We start from the raw sequence: 15,327 nt of genomic DNA, 5'->3' as shown, positions 1-15,327 counted from the left end.
TTGGCTGTAGCTTGCATGAAATATTTTTTTCCATCCTTTCACTTTCAGTTTCTTTGTGTCCCTGTGTCTAAGATGAGTCTCTTGTATGCAACATATTGATGGTTCATTTTTTTTGATCCATTCTGCGAATCTATATCTTTTAATTGGGGAGTTTAATCCATTTACATTCAACGTTAAAACCGTGAAGGCATTTCTTGAATCGGCCATCTTATCCTTTGGATTATGTTGCCATATTTTTCCCTCTCTCTATTAATATCCTTTATTGTACCCATACCGAATCTCTTTAGTACTGAACCTTTCTCCAAGTCTCTCTGTCCTGTCTTTGTTTCTCTGTCTGTAGGGCTCCCTTTAGTATCTCCAGTAGGGCAGGTCTCTTGTTAGCAAATTCTCTCAGCATTTCTTTGTCTGTGAAAAATTTAAGCTCTCCCTCAAATTTGAAGGAGAGCTTTGCTGGATAAAGTATTCTTGGCTGGAAATTCCTCTCACTCAGAATTTTAAATATATCGTGCCACTGCCTTCTTGCCTCCATGGTGGCTGCTGAGTAGTCACTACTTAGTCTTATGCTGTTTCCTTTGTATGTGGTGAATTGCTTTTCTCTTGCTGCTTTCAGAACTTGCTCCTTCTCTTCTATGTTTGACAGTGTGATCAGTATATGTCTCGGAGTGGGTTTTTTTGGATTTATTCTATTTGGAGTTCGCTGAGCATTTATGATTTGTGTATTTATGTTGTTTAGAAGATTTGGGAAGTTTTCCCCAACAATTTCTTTGAATACTCTTCCTAGACCTTTACCCTTTTCTTCCCCTTCTGGGACACCAATGAGTCTTATATTCGGACGTTTCATATTATCTATCATATCCCTGAGGTCCATTTCGAGTTTTTCAATTTTTTTCCCCATTCTTTCTTTTATGCTTTCATTTTCCATTCTGTCATCTTCCAGGTCACTGATTCGTTGTTCAACTTCCTCTAGTCTTGTACTATGAGTGTCCAGAATCTTTTTAATTTGGTCAACAGTTTCTTTAATTTCCATAAGATCATCCATTTTTTTATTTAGTCTTGCAATGTCTTCTTTATGCTCTTCTAGGGTCTTCTTGATTTCCTTCATATCCCGTACTAGGGTCTCATTGTTCATCTTTAGTTCTTTGAGTAGCTGCTCTAGGTGTGTCTCTTCTGGTCTTTTGATTTGGGTGCTTGGGCTTGGGTTATCCATATCGTCTGGTTTTTTCATATGCTTTATAATTTTCTGTTGTTTTTGGCCTCGTGGCATTTGCTGACCTTGGTAGGGTTCTTTTAGGGTTTGTAGACCAGTTGAAGTCCTTATCTCTAATTTATCAGATCTACAGCTTCGTGGAGTACACTTTCTCTAACTAACCAGCAGGTGGCGTCCACGAGCCACCTGTTCTCCACAAGCCAGATCTCCCCTGCTTAGCCTTTTTGGTGAGTGGGGGAGTGAGTCTTGTGGGGCCCAATTGGTGTCCCAAGCTTGCGTGTGTAGTTGGTGTTGCCTGCCCTGTATGTGGGGCGTGTTTCTGGGCAGTCGGGGAGGGGGGGTGGCCCTAACAATCAAATCTCCCTGATGATCCTAGAGTTTTAAAGCTACTGCAATAGTCTAATCCTTCAGTTCAGTCCTGCCACAGTTTGTCTCTGCCACTGACCCACAAGTCTTTGGTATTGGCGTATGGCTCCTGAGACTTGCAAGTGGGCCCCTCTTCCAGGCTGTGCACCCCAGGTCCTCTGTTGAGGGATGACTATGCTATGTCACAGGTGAGTGCCGTCCCCCCAGGGCAGTTCTGGGCTGCTGGGCTGTGTTGGGAGGCTCCCAGTCTGCTCAAATGATGGCTGAATGGGGCTCTGTTAATTCACACTGCTCCCCCTTCCCAGCTCTGGGACATTCAGCTGAGGTTGCAGGGAAGGCTAATGTCCACGCCCAGTTTTGTGGTGTGTGCCTGTTATTTGAAGCACTTCCATCACACTGGGTTGTCTGGGGCAGCTCTGGGCTATGGGGCTGGCGATGGGCAGGAGTGTTTCCTGTCCACCAGGATGGTGGCTGTGAGCGGACACCCCCCTTTTCTTGGGAAGTTGTGTTGTTTAGTGAATTTTCTCAGCCACTGGATTATTGCCTTTTGTCTCAGAGCTCTCTTAGTTCTGCTCTTGACTTGACGTGCCCAAATTTCAATTCTTTGAAGCTTTCTGTATTGAGCTTCTTAGAGTAATTGTTTTAGAAAAAGCAAAAAGGATTTAAAAAAAAAAAAAAAAAAAAAAAAAACGGCCCTCCTCAGAGATCTAATGGGTTATTGAAATGCTAATAGACAAAGCAACCAGGGCCATTAAGGAAAAGTGCCCAGGGCAGAGAGATCAGCCTTGCTTCGGGATTTGCATATGCGCCTCAAGGCCTGATCTCCGCCCTTCCCCTTTCTGTGTTCACCAGAACTCCAAAAATCCTCTGCTTTTATTTTGGAGTTTTTCGTGTTGTTTTTTTTCTATGCCTGTCTCCTCTCTGCTGGGCTGGCTGCTCTCAGAGTCTCTGGTGTCTGGCCTCAGTCTATCTATGGTTGGAGTTTGAATCAGTAGAATGAGTTTCCGATAAGAGCAGCCACTGCAATTCTCCCTTCTCCTTCCCGGAGCTGACAGCCCCTCCTCCCCCGGGACTGAGCCTGGCAGGGAGGGGCGCGGGTCCCCTGGCCGCAAAAACTTACAGATTTCGCTGATCTCAGCAGTTCCACGTTTTCATGAGTGTTGTATGAAGTATGCCCAAAGACAGATTGCTCTGTGGTGTCCAGTCCACGCAGTTCCTGGCTTTTTACGTACTTTCCTGGAGGAGTAACTAAAACATACAGCTCACCAGTCTGCCATCTTGCTCCGCCTCCCGGAATTTACATTTATATTAGACTAGGGGCTCAGTCCTCAAGTACTTTCAAGACTCTTTATTTTGTAGGTTTGTTTTCTTACTATTCAAGAGTTAAATTCAACTTTTCTGCAGTGTAAAAATAACTTTCTTTTCACCTCTGGCTAAGAAATCCAGAGTCCATTGTTAACCCAGATAAATCATTTCAATGAAGTTACATATTTATAATGGAGATGTTGACATAATACCAACATCTGGCAATGCTGGAAGTTACTTTCCTGGAAGATAATATATTGCTGGGCAATACCCAGAAGATAAGGTTGCATGAAAATGTATAATTTTATCAAGATTAATTGATTATCTTTGAAATTATGTCTTTAGACCATAATTATATCCTAGAAAACAAAGCTGCCACGGCACCACATAAATGAGTGGGATTAGAAATATAAAACATTCCTTTCCTACATAATGTTATGGGAATCTAAGGAAGATTGACTATAAATAATTTACATTTTGGTTCCACAATTAACATAAAATTTCACAATTTGGACAATTTAGTGGCTAATGAAGTGAAGAAAACAAGGAAACCAACATTTCAAAAACCCAACAAAATAAAATTTGTTATACCAAAGCCTGTAAATCCCCTTAATATTTGAGTGGGAAAGTTGGGGGTTGGGAGACCTCAGTAAGGTGTGATATAGAGCTCAACAAAGATCTCAATCCTGATATCTCATTATCGTAGACTCCTCCTATGTCTTTCACTTCAGCTATTGAACACACATCTATTGCCGTTTACAATGTTCAGAGCACTGTGAGCAAAGTGAGAGGAAATACCAGCAAGATTAATGAATGGTCTCAGTCTTTAAGAAGATCAAGTGGCTGAGCCTGACTTGTACAGGCAGAATAGTACTATACAGTGCCATGGGAGTCCAGAGAAAGGGGCGATTATTTCCAACACAAGAGACATCAGAGGGAAGGCTTCATGGTGGACAAAATACATTTGAAGTGGATTTTGAATGGCTAGAAGGTCAACATATGGCTATATTAGGCAGATTGGGGAAAAAAAACAACAACATGATGGGCTAAATCCAGGAAAGAAAGCATAGACTGTGTCCAGGACTTTGAAGGCATGTGGTTGCAGAGGAGTGCAAGTGCAAGTGTTTAAGGCAGTGATGGTATGCATGTCATGTGTAGTAAGACATGTTCATTCATCCTTTCAGGGTCCAGTATGCCAGATTCTATACTAATAAAATTGATTGGGCTTGGATGGTGACTGTCCTAAAACCTTTTGCTGTGCGTATTTGGACCATGAATGGTTTTTGAGAGGAGGATGAAAGGATCACAGGGACTTTAGCAAGATTACACTAGCAACAATAAGCAGGTTTGACTGAGCTGCCCCAATATATTTACGAGAAAGGTGAGAGAGGAGGCCAGGGAGAATCAGGTTATTCTAAGGAACTTGGTGTGAGGAGGACAGTAGTTTCCCTGTTATCCCAGAGGGAATAGCTATTAAAGATACCACCATCCATCTACAAGAATCATAAATGGCTGAATAGCATTGGCAGTGGGCGGAAGGAGTCTAAAGTGATTTCTGAGATCCAGAGTTAGCTGACGGTATTTATCAATCCTAATTTTAATTTTTAGGAATAGGTAAATCAGGAGAAAAGAATATGTCTGAAGAGAATAAAATAGGACAATGAAGAGCTCATCTGATGAATTTGAGGCACTGGTGAGACAATCATTTGACACAAGGAGCTTGTAGTTAGAAATTCTAGCCCAGCAATTAAGAGATTAGAGATGTGAATTTTGTGGTTTCCTCTTAGGGGTGATATTTGAAGCCAAGAGGGTGAATAAAAAAATGTTTCCCTTCCTATCTATTGGGACCTCCTATTACCTACATTCACTAAATTCTTCCTCTCAGAAAGTTACTTTGCAACTAACCAAAGTAAAACCCAATCCATGTAAAAACAGAATCTTTATATATATGTGTATATATATATATATATATATATATATGTATACACACACACACACACACACATATTTTAGGGTATTAGAATAGCTAGAAGGAAATAACTGAAATGGTGGAACTGTAACCCATAACATTCTTTGAAATTTACTCTACAGCTACTTGTTAAATTGTATTTGAAAGTTATCACCGTTCTGTATATATATTATATTTCACAATAAGAAAATTCCTAAAACTATAGAACTGTAACCCATAACATTCTTTCACAATAAAAAATGTATTTAAGAAAACCCAATCCATTGTTTTGTTCTGTTCCACCGATCTGTAGAATCTGTCTCTGACAACACTATACTGTCTTAGTTAAATTGCCTCTACTGCAAGTCTTAAAATTGGGTAAAGTGCAATACTAATGATAAATAAGAGCGGGGGCAGGGTGTAAGGGGTATGGGATGTTTGGGGTCTTCTTTTTTTTATTTCTTTTTCTGGAGTAATGCTAATGTTCTAAAAATGATCACGGTGATGAATACACAAGTATGTGATGATACTGTGAACCATTGATTGTATACTTTGGATGGATTGTATGGTGTATGAATTTATCTCAATAAAAGTATGTTAAAAATTTTTGATCAGATGGATTGTATGGTATGTGAATATATCTCAACAAAAGTACGTATTCCTATCCATAGGCCTAACAACAACAGCAATCGGGTACCCTCACCGGAGGATGGCCAATGGCCTCTGGAAAACCTCTGTTAGCTAGGAAGGCAGCTGGCATCTGCTCCGAAGCTCCGGCCTCAAAACGGCTTTCTCCCAGAACATTCCTCTCCAGCAAGCTTGCTCCTCCTCAAAACGCCACTCACAGCTGCACTCACTTCCCTCTCTTTGAGTCAGCTCATTTATATAGTCCCTCATCAAGGCCCACCCTGAATGGGTGGGGCCATGCCTCCATGGGAACATCCCATCAAAATCATCTCCCACAGCTGGGTGGGGCACACTCCAAGCAAATCCAACCAGCACCAAAAACGTCTGCCCCACACAAGACCACAAAGATAATGGCATTTGGGGGACACAATACACTCAAACCGGCACACCAGTATAATGCTAAGTACTTTATTTCTGTTATCTAACAGAATATTCCTAACAACCCCATGTGTTAGCTATCAGTATCCCCATTTTCCAGATGTGGAAACTTAGGGATAGTCAAATGGTGCTTGTTGCTTATTTAAAGGTACACAGTATATTGTGGAGTCAGAATCTGAATCCAGGATAGACTAACTCCAAAGTCGATGCTCTCTGAATTACTATACAGATGGGTTTTGTCCCTGGAAACATCATTTTCCTGTTTAAATGTATTTTCCCTTGTTTTCTCATTTTCTACTTTCACAAGTATTATACATTAGACAAAATCCTTCTGTGAATCAGGAAAAGGCTAGGTACTAATGAGGGTAGTCAAAATGGTATAAGTTCACCTTTGTTGATGAAAATTCTCTTTGTTTGAAAACTTGATAGTTACAGAGGCACTGATGAATTTTTACTTCTTCTATAGTGTCACATTATATCTAATAGGTTTTAAAAAAAATGTTTTCCCTTATTAAAGAACAGCAAACCAAGCAACCAAAAGAAAACATTTCATCAAGATACTTTGTATGGTTTTGTTTGTTTGTTTTTGAGCAATGCAACAGAGACCTCTTCTGGTCAGGAAGAACTAGACAGAAAAGCAACTTAGAAGAAAAGGTTGGGGTGGAGAGAACTCATGAAGGAGAAAATAGAATACAATATAGGTTTCACAGAAGAGTTGACACTTGTGTTGGGTTTGTACTCTGGTGAGCTGAACAGAGGGAGGAGTGCATTCCAGACATGGGAGCAGCCTGTGCAAGAGCTTTTCTTGCTATTCTTCCCTTTCTGATAATTTATAAATGTACAAGAATGTAAATAAAAATCATTCAAAATTCCACCATCCAGAAATAAAATTGTAAACATTTTGATGCACTGGCTTCCAATATTGTTTTCTGGTCATATGTGTTATTTTCATCCATAAAATTGGGTAAATGCTAACTTTGTCATTCAGAGTTCTATCACAGATTTTTGAACATTCTTAAAAGAAGCCAAAGATATTTTCTGAAAACCAGCCTTCTATTGGTAAATCATGTTAAAGCTCAAGAAGTTTCAATGAATACTTTTATATTGATCCCCATTTTGCCAGGGCCCTAGTTAATGCATTGGGAGCAAACAGCTTTGTGTGTGGAGTTGTAGGTGAGACCTTCACCCAATTTGGGTTTGTTGCTCAGCGCAGCTTAAATGTACAGACACACTGAATGGACTGAGGAGTAAAAAGAGGTTTCTTTACACCAGTAGGAGGGTAGGGGAAACTTCTCAAATTGGCTTTTACACACGTTACAGACAAAGAAAGATAATCGTCTTGTGAAACAGGTAACAGGGGTATGGAGAACTTCATTAATTCATTAGTTTCTTTAGGATTTATATCCTCTGTGGCACCTGGGCATGGTACCTCCAAGTATGGAGTTAAAGATGAATGGTTATTCATATCTGGGTACAGACTTTACATTTACATATTACTCCTCTGTGAGGCTAAGAGCTGAAACTCACAGCTTGCTTACAGTTTTAAGGTTACATTTAAAATTACTCCTACAGAGTACTGGCTGGGTTCCAGCCCCTGCTCACCTTCTTAGCCAGATGCCCTTGTGTGAGGTACACATATGAAATGGTGCTTGATGGCCCATCAGGCTGCCATGTTAAAGAGGAAGCTGATTAGCAACTGTCAAATATGATTAGCAATGTTCTCAGGAGACAAAATATATCCATTGGTATTTTGAATTGGGGTTATAGGATTTCAAAATTAGTAGGTTGCTATTAGTAGGTGTGCCGGTTTGAATGTATTGTGTCCCCCAAATGCCATTATCTTTGTGGTCTTGTGGGACAGACATTTTGGTGCTGGTTAGATTTGCTTGGAATGTGCCCCACCCAGCTGTGGGTGGTAACTTTGGTGGGATACTCCCATGGAGGTGTGACCCCACCCATTCAGGGTGGGCCTTGATCAGTGGAGCCATATAAAACATGCTGACTCAAAGAGACTGGAGGGAGTGCAGCTGTGAGTGACGTTTTGAAGAAGAGCAAGCTTGCTAGAGAGGAACGTCCTGGGAGAAAGCCATTTTGAAACCAGAACTTTGAGCAGACACCAGCCACGTGCCTTCCCAGCTAACAGAGGTTTTCCGGACGCCATAGGCCATCCTCCAGTGAAGGTACCCGATTACTGATGTGTTACTTCGGATACTTTATGGCCTTAAGACTGTAACTGTGTAGTGAAATAAACACCCATTTTATAAAAGCCTATCCATCTCTGGTGTTTTGCATTCTGCAGCATTAGCAAACTAGAACAGATTTTGGTACCAGAGAAGTGGGGTGCTCTTGCTGCTGAGTTTGCAAATACCAAACATGTTGGAATGGCTTTTTAAATGGATAATGGGGAGTTTCTGGAAGAATTGGGAGGAGCTTGATAGAAAAGGCCAAAACTGCTTTAAAGAGACTGTTTGTGGAAATATGGACTCTAAAGATACTTCTGATGAGGCCTTGAACAGAGATGATCAATGTGTTGTTGTGAACTGGAAGAAAGGCGATCCTTGTTTTAAAGTGGCACAGAATTTGGCAAAATTGAGTCCTGGTGTCAGATGGAAGGAAGAATCTGGAAGCGACAACCTGGAGTACTTAGCTGAGGAGATCTCCAGACTACATGTGAAGGAGGTACCCTGGCTTCTCCTTGCAGCTTATAGTAAAATGCGAGCGGAGAGAGATAAACTTAGAACTGAACTCTTGGGTTCAAAGAAACCAGAAGCTGATGGCTTGGAAAATTATGAGCTTCCAGGGGGTGGAATCCCAGAAGCTACAGCCCAATGTGAGGATGTAACCAAACATGGAACCCAGCCCCCATTTCAGTACAAGCCAAGATTGGAGATGGAATTATCCAGAAAGGATTTGTGGAAACTCCTATTGTCTGATGGCTTTGACCCCTGTGTGCTTCATGCAAAGCCAACAGAACTTTTGCGAGAACTTTATAGACAGAGCCGCTGCCAGTCTGGACTGGAGGAAACAGACAAGGAACAAATTGCAGGAAAAATTTCTTCAAAGACAGAGCCATGGAGGTTGAGGTCTGGAGTCAAGAGGCCTTGGGCTGGGAGAGTGGAGCAGCCCACACGCATGGAAAGGGTGACTTTGCCCCGGAGGTCGAGGGTGGGCATTCCACCTAGATGCTCTGGAAGAGTTTTGCCACCCGAGGTCCCAAAGAGGGTGGAGCACATTCCCAGGGAATTGGGGAGAGCCTGGCTGCCACCCCACTGTTTTGAAGGGGTTGAGCGTGTGCCCCGGAGATGGAAGGGAATCCGGGAGCTGCCCCGATGTTTGAGGAGGGTGGGGCCGAGAAGGTGGTCTCCCCAATGTGTGGGTATGTTGGAGCACTCACCTAAGCGTTTGGAGAGGAAAGGGCTGCCGAAAAGGCCCTTAGGAAGGGTTGGACTCCCACTCTCTCAAGCCCCAAGGATGCAACGTTGTTCTATAAATGACTCTCAGACTTTGAAATCTAATGGAGTTTGTCCTGCAGGTTTTAGGAACTGTTTTGGTCCTGTTATGCTTTCTCCTTATGGCAATGGAAATGTTTATCCTATGAATGTCCCTCCTTTGTATATTGGAAGCATATAACTTGTTCTAAGTCCACAGATCCAAAGCTAAAGGAGAATTGTGCCTTAGGACCCACCACACCTAAATTGATTTTGATGGGATTTTGTACTTAACTTTTGTTACTGAAATGGTTTAAGTTTTTGTGATATTGTGATGAAATGAATGTACTTTGTATATGGAAAGAGAATGTCATTTTGGGGTCCAGGGGGTGGAATGTGCCGGTTTGAATGTATTGTGTCCCCCAAATGCCATTATCTTTGTGGTCTTGTGGGACAGACATTTTGGTGCTGGTTAGATTTGCTTGGAATGTGCCCCACCCAGCTGTGGGTGGTAACTTTGGTGGGATACTCCCATGGAGGTGTGACCCCACCCATTCAGGGTGGGCCTTGATCAGTGGAGCCATATAAAACATGCTGACTCAAAGAGACTGGAGGGAGTGCAGCTGTGAGTGACGTTTTGAAGAAGAGCAAGCTTGCTAGAGAGGAACGTCCTGGGAGAAAGCCATTTTGAAACCAGAACTTTGAGCAGACACCAGCCACGTGCCTTCCCAGCTAACAGAGGTTTTCCGGACGCCATCGGCCATCCTCCAGTGAAGGTACCCGATTACTGATGTGTTACTTCGGATACTTTATGGCCTTAAGACTGTAACTGTGTAGTGAAATAAACACCCATTTTATAAAAGCCTATCCATCTCTGGTGTTTTGCATTCTGCAGCATTAGCAAACTAGAACAGTAGGGCAAACCCATCTGGGATAAGATGCGGTATAATATTCCACTCTCTTGTGGGGAAATTTATAGTCTCAAACCAACCCATTGAATTGGAGTACAGAGGGCTCTGAAAGAAGTTAATCACAGGTACAGATTAATTAGAGCTTACAGCTAAAAGAATAAAATTAGATGAGGAAAAATCTCAGAAATTCATACCTGGGAAGAAATGGGGATCACAGAAAATTAGGGAAAATTAAGTAGAAAGTCAGAGTGACTGAAATTTCAGGATGATAAGACTAAATCTGAGTCAGTCCCCACAGAAGGATAAATGGGTTGGAACCAGGAGTTATTAACAATATATTCAGCAGAATTTTCATGAAGTAAATAACAAGCACAGTACATTGCTCAGTTCAACTCTTCTGTTGATTGTTTTCTATTTATTTCTAGAGATGTACAAAACCCCACTCAACTCAGCTCCTGGAGTTTACCCCTTTCCGGGAGAGCTTAGCCTCTTTAGTATGTTCTGCAGCAGTCCCATTCCTCACCCCAGTGTAAATGACTGAGTCTCAGTTGTCACCTTGCATTTTTAATTCTAATTAGTGGTATAAACATAAGTCACTATCTCAAATTTTAACCTGAAGGCCTTGCTGGAAATTATACCATTACCAGACAAATTTGCGTTTCCTTTCAATGGAAGAGAAAATAATGGATAAATACCAAACAGGAACAGAGTCCTTTAAATGCTTACTCTTGAGGGGAAGTGGGTTAATTGGTTCAGGTCTATCTTAGAGGTAAGGCAGTATTTGGGATTATTAAGAAGTAAAAACTTCTTCTTTTCCTAAATAACTTTGAGAAATTCAGGACCACCTGCATCTTGTTTCTTAAATTATATGTGATAAAATTCCTCTATGGCATCCTCCCAGTTATTTTTCAAGTTTTGGGCTGAATTGGAGGGGTAGAAGGACATAATTATGTAAATTGTATTTTACTGTTTTACTTTTCTACATGCCTTTATTTAGGGCCCAGAAGTTGTCACACGAGGAGGCAGTATTATTTTAGTATCTTTACTAACTAATCCTTCTGACAGAACTTTATGTTTTCCAGAGAATTCGAATCTAAAGGACCTCAGAATTCTCTAGAGCTACTTTTAAAAGCATAAAACTAGAGTTCCACTTCCGGCATAATGGTATGAGGAGCTTTGCAGATCTGTTCACCAACAAAACTAGAGAAAATTGTAAAAGGACAATCATTTAAGTCTCTGGAATTAGTCCTGGGGGGCATATGGCAAATGAATACACATTTATTCATTTATTTTCTTACTTTGAGAGAAGCCTTCTATTGTGCCCCCAATAGCTCAAGTCATGACTCAGAGACTTTTCCTGGGGGTGGGGGTGGGGGTGGGGGTGGGAATGGGGTGGGGGAGAAGCAGGCCATAAAGAGATAGCTCCTGATCTCTTTCCAGAGTTGCTGGCTACATTTGCAACAGAATGTGGAGAAGTTCAAGCTCAAGGTGCTCCCACAAACAGTGGAGGTTGTGGTGAAAGGCAATTGGGAGGAGATTCATTAGAGATATAGGCTAAATTAAGATGGCTGGTTCACCAGAGTTCTTCAATCTAGTCCATTCCTGTGGGTGTGAACTCATTGTAAGTAGGACTGTTTGATGAGGTTACTTCAGTTAAGGTGTCACCCACCTCATTCAGGATGGGTCTTAATCCTATTACTGTGGTCCCTTATAAATGGAATGAAGAGAGAGAGAGAGAGAGCCACAGAGGCAAGAAGCTGAAATCAACAAAACCCAGAAGAGAAGGGAGAGACGAGCAGATGACACCATGCACCTTGCCATGTGGCAGAGGAGTCAAGGATTGCTGGAAGCCAGCTTTTGGGAAGAAAGTATTGCCTTGATGATGCCTTGATTTGAACATTTTCTCAGCCTCAAAACTGTAAGCTAATAAATTCCCATTGTTTAAACAAACTAATTACATGGTATTTTCTGGAGAAGCCTAAGAAACCAGAACAAGTAGGGAACACTTTCCAATTCATTCTATGAAGCCACTATTACCCTGATACCAAAACCAGACAATGGCATCACAGCAAAAGAAAACTACATACCAATATCTCTTACGAATATGGACGCTAAAATCATCAACAAAATACTAACGAATACACCATGACCAAGTGGGAATTATTCCAGGCATCCAAGGTTGGTTTAATATCTGAATATCAATTAATTTAACCTATCAAATCAATAAAATAAAAAAACAAAAACCACATGATCATCTCATAGAAACAGAAAAAGCATTTGGCAAAATCCAATAACTCTTCATGATAAAAACACTCAACTATCTACAAACAGAAGGGTACTTTCTCAAACTGGTAACAGGCACCTGAAAACTCACAACTAACATCAAACTTAACGGTGAAAGACTGGATGTTTTCCCCCTAAAATCAGGAATAAGACAAGGATGTCAGCTTTTGCCACTTCTATTCAATATTTTACTGGAGGTTCTAGTCAGAGAAATCAGGCAAGGAAAAGAAACAAAAGATATCCAAATTGGAAAGGAAGAAGTAAAACTATTCACAGATAATAAATAACATGATCTTGTATATAGAAAATCCTTAAAAAAATCCAGTAAACAACTACTAGAAATAATAAATGCATTCAGCAAGCTTGCAGAATACAAAATCAATATACAAATATCAATTGTACTTCTATACACTAGCAATGAACAATACAAAAAAGAAATTCAGAAAACATTTCCATTTATGATAGCATCACACACCTACAAAAAATACTTAAGAATAAATTTAGCAAAGGTGCAAAACTTAAACTCTGAAAAGTACAAAACATTGTAGAAAGAATTCAGAGGTTTAAATAAATGGAAAAACATCCCATATTCATGGAACAATTCAATATTAGGGTGACTATACTCCCAAAATTAATCTACGTATTCAATGAAATTTCTTTCAGAATCCCAGGTAGATTTGTGGTAGAAATTGGCAAGCTAACTCTAAAATTCACATGGAATTGCAAGGGACCAAGAATGGCCAAAGTAATCTTGAAAAAGCACATGAAAAAATGCTTGACATCATTTGTCATCAGGGAAATGCCATCAAAACTGCAAACCACTTCATTCTCACTAGGATGGCTTATCAAAAAGTCAGGTTATAACAGAACCTTCATATACTGCTAGTGGGAATGTAAAATGGTGGAGACACTTTGGAAAATCATCTGCAGTTCTTTAAAGGTTAACATATTGTTTTAGTTTCCTTGGTTGCTCAAGGAAATACCATGTAATGGTTTGGCTTAAAGAGTGGGAATTTATTTGCTCTTGGTTTTGAGGTTAAGAGAAAATCCAAATCAAGGTGTCATCAAGGTGATGCTTTCTCTCCAAAGACTGTGGTGTTCTGGGGCTGGCTGCAGGGATCCTTGGTTCTTAGCTCATCACATGGCAAGGCACATGGTGGTGTCTCCTGGTCTCTCCCTTCTCTTCTGGTTTCCACTGACGTTCAGCTTGTGGCTGCTCCCTCTGTGACTTTTCCTCTGTCTAAATTTCATTCTGCTTACAAAGGACCAATCCTGATTGAGGTGGGTCATACCTTAACTTAAGTAACCTCATCAAACAGTCCTACTTACAATGGGTTCACACCCGCAGTTACAGATTAAGTTTAAGAAATGTTTTTCTGGGGTACATGTTTCCAAACCACCATACACAGAGAGTTACTATATGCCCAAGTAATTCCACTCCTAGGTATATATTCAAGAGAAATGAAAACATATGTCCACACAATCTCTTGTACAAGAATATTTATAGCAGCATTATTCATAATAGTCAAAACGTCAGAAGAACCCAAATGTTCATCTGATGTATGGATAAACAATTGTGGTATATCCATATATGACATTTTACTGTTATAAAAAGAAATGAAACAGATTCATACAACATGGATCAACCTTGAAAACATTATGCTAAGTCAAAGAAGCCAGTCACAAAAGACTACATATTATATGATTCCATTTATATGAAATGTCCAGAATGCAAAGCCATGGAGACAAAAGGTATACTAGTGGTTTCTTAGGGATGGGGCAATAGGAGGATTGGGGTGATAGCTACACAGGTACTGGGCTCCTTTATGATGTGATGAAAATGTTCTAAAATTGATGGTGGTGATGGTTGCACAATTCTGTGAAAATACTAAAAAACATCGAATTGTACACTTTAAATGGGTGAATTGTATGACGTGAATTATTACAACAAAGCTGTTAAAACAAAAGTATAAGGCTCTTAATCTTACCCAAATGACAGACTTTTAAATCGATGCAAATATTTGCATCTAACGAGGGAAGTATATTTGAAGGAACAAGAAAGCTTCTGAAAAGTCAGTCAGCAAAAGTCTCAGAGTGTTCCTTTTCTACCAGGTAACTCTCCCTGGCACTGATGCTCCCTGTTCTTTATAACATACACACATGCTTATAGGATGATTCAAAATGGCCTAACTTTCAAAAATGTATTACTTAAAAACTTTTTTTTTTTTTTTTTGGTGAGCATATGCCAAGAATCTCTTCCAAGTCTGTCATTTCAAATGTCTCTGATGATAACTTATAAAGGGTCTGCCATGAATTAGACAACATATGAACAAAGGGGACATACTGAGCATTTGTAACATTGAAGAAATAACTGCTTGTTCTTTTGTAAATTTATTTTGACTCCATGTTCATATATAGCCTACTTATTGAAAAAATGTTTTTAAGGTGTTTTTAAATTATCCTCTATGTCTATATTTATTTATTTTAGTTTTTCTTGATCTTTTAGGTTGATGTTGGGGGGGGGGGGGGCTGTACCTTTTTATAGTATTTTCCTTGGTGCTATTGTCAGATATGAATGCTTAGCTGGATGAAGTATAGCTTGGACCCACTATGGTGTTTTTTATGTTGTGAAATTATGTAAATAAATTCTTAGCTGTAGGAAATTGATACCTAGATACACTGAACCAGTACAGAAAGTATCACACTCTGCTAAAATTATATATGTATGATGTCTGCCAAACACTTTTAATTACCATGTTGAATAGTGTCCAGAGCTTTTAGGTGTGTGTGTGTTGATGGGGTGGGACAGAAAAA

The sequence above is a fragment of the Choloepus didactylus genome, chromosome 13 (genome assembly GCF_015220235.1).
Source record: "Choloepus didactylus isolate mChoDid1 chromosome 13, mChoDid1.pri, whole genome shotgun sequence".
Classification (NCBI taxonomy): domain Eukaryota; kingdom Metazoa; phylum Chordata; class Mammalia; order Pilosa; family Megalonychidae; genus Choloepus; species Choloepus didactylus.
This window is presented reverse-complemented; position numbering follows the sequence as displayed.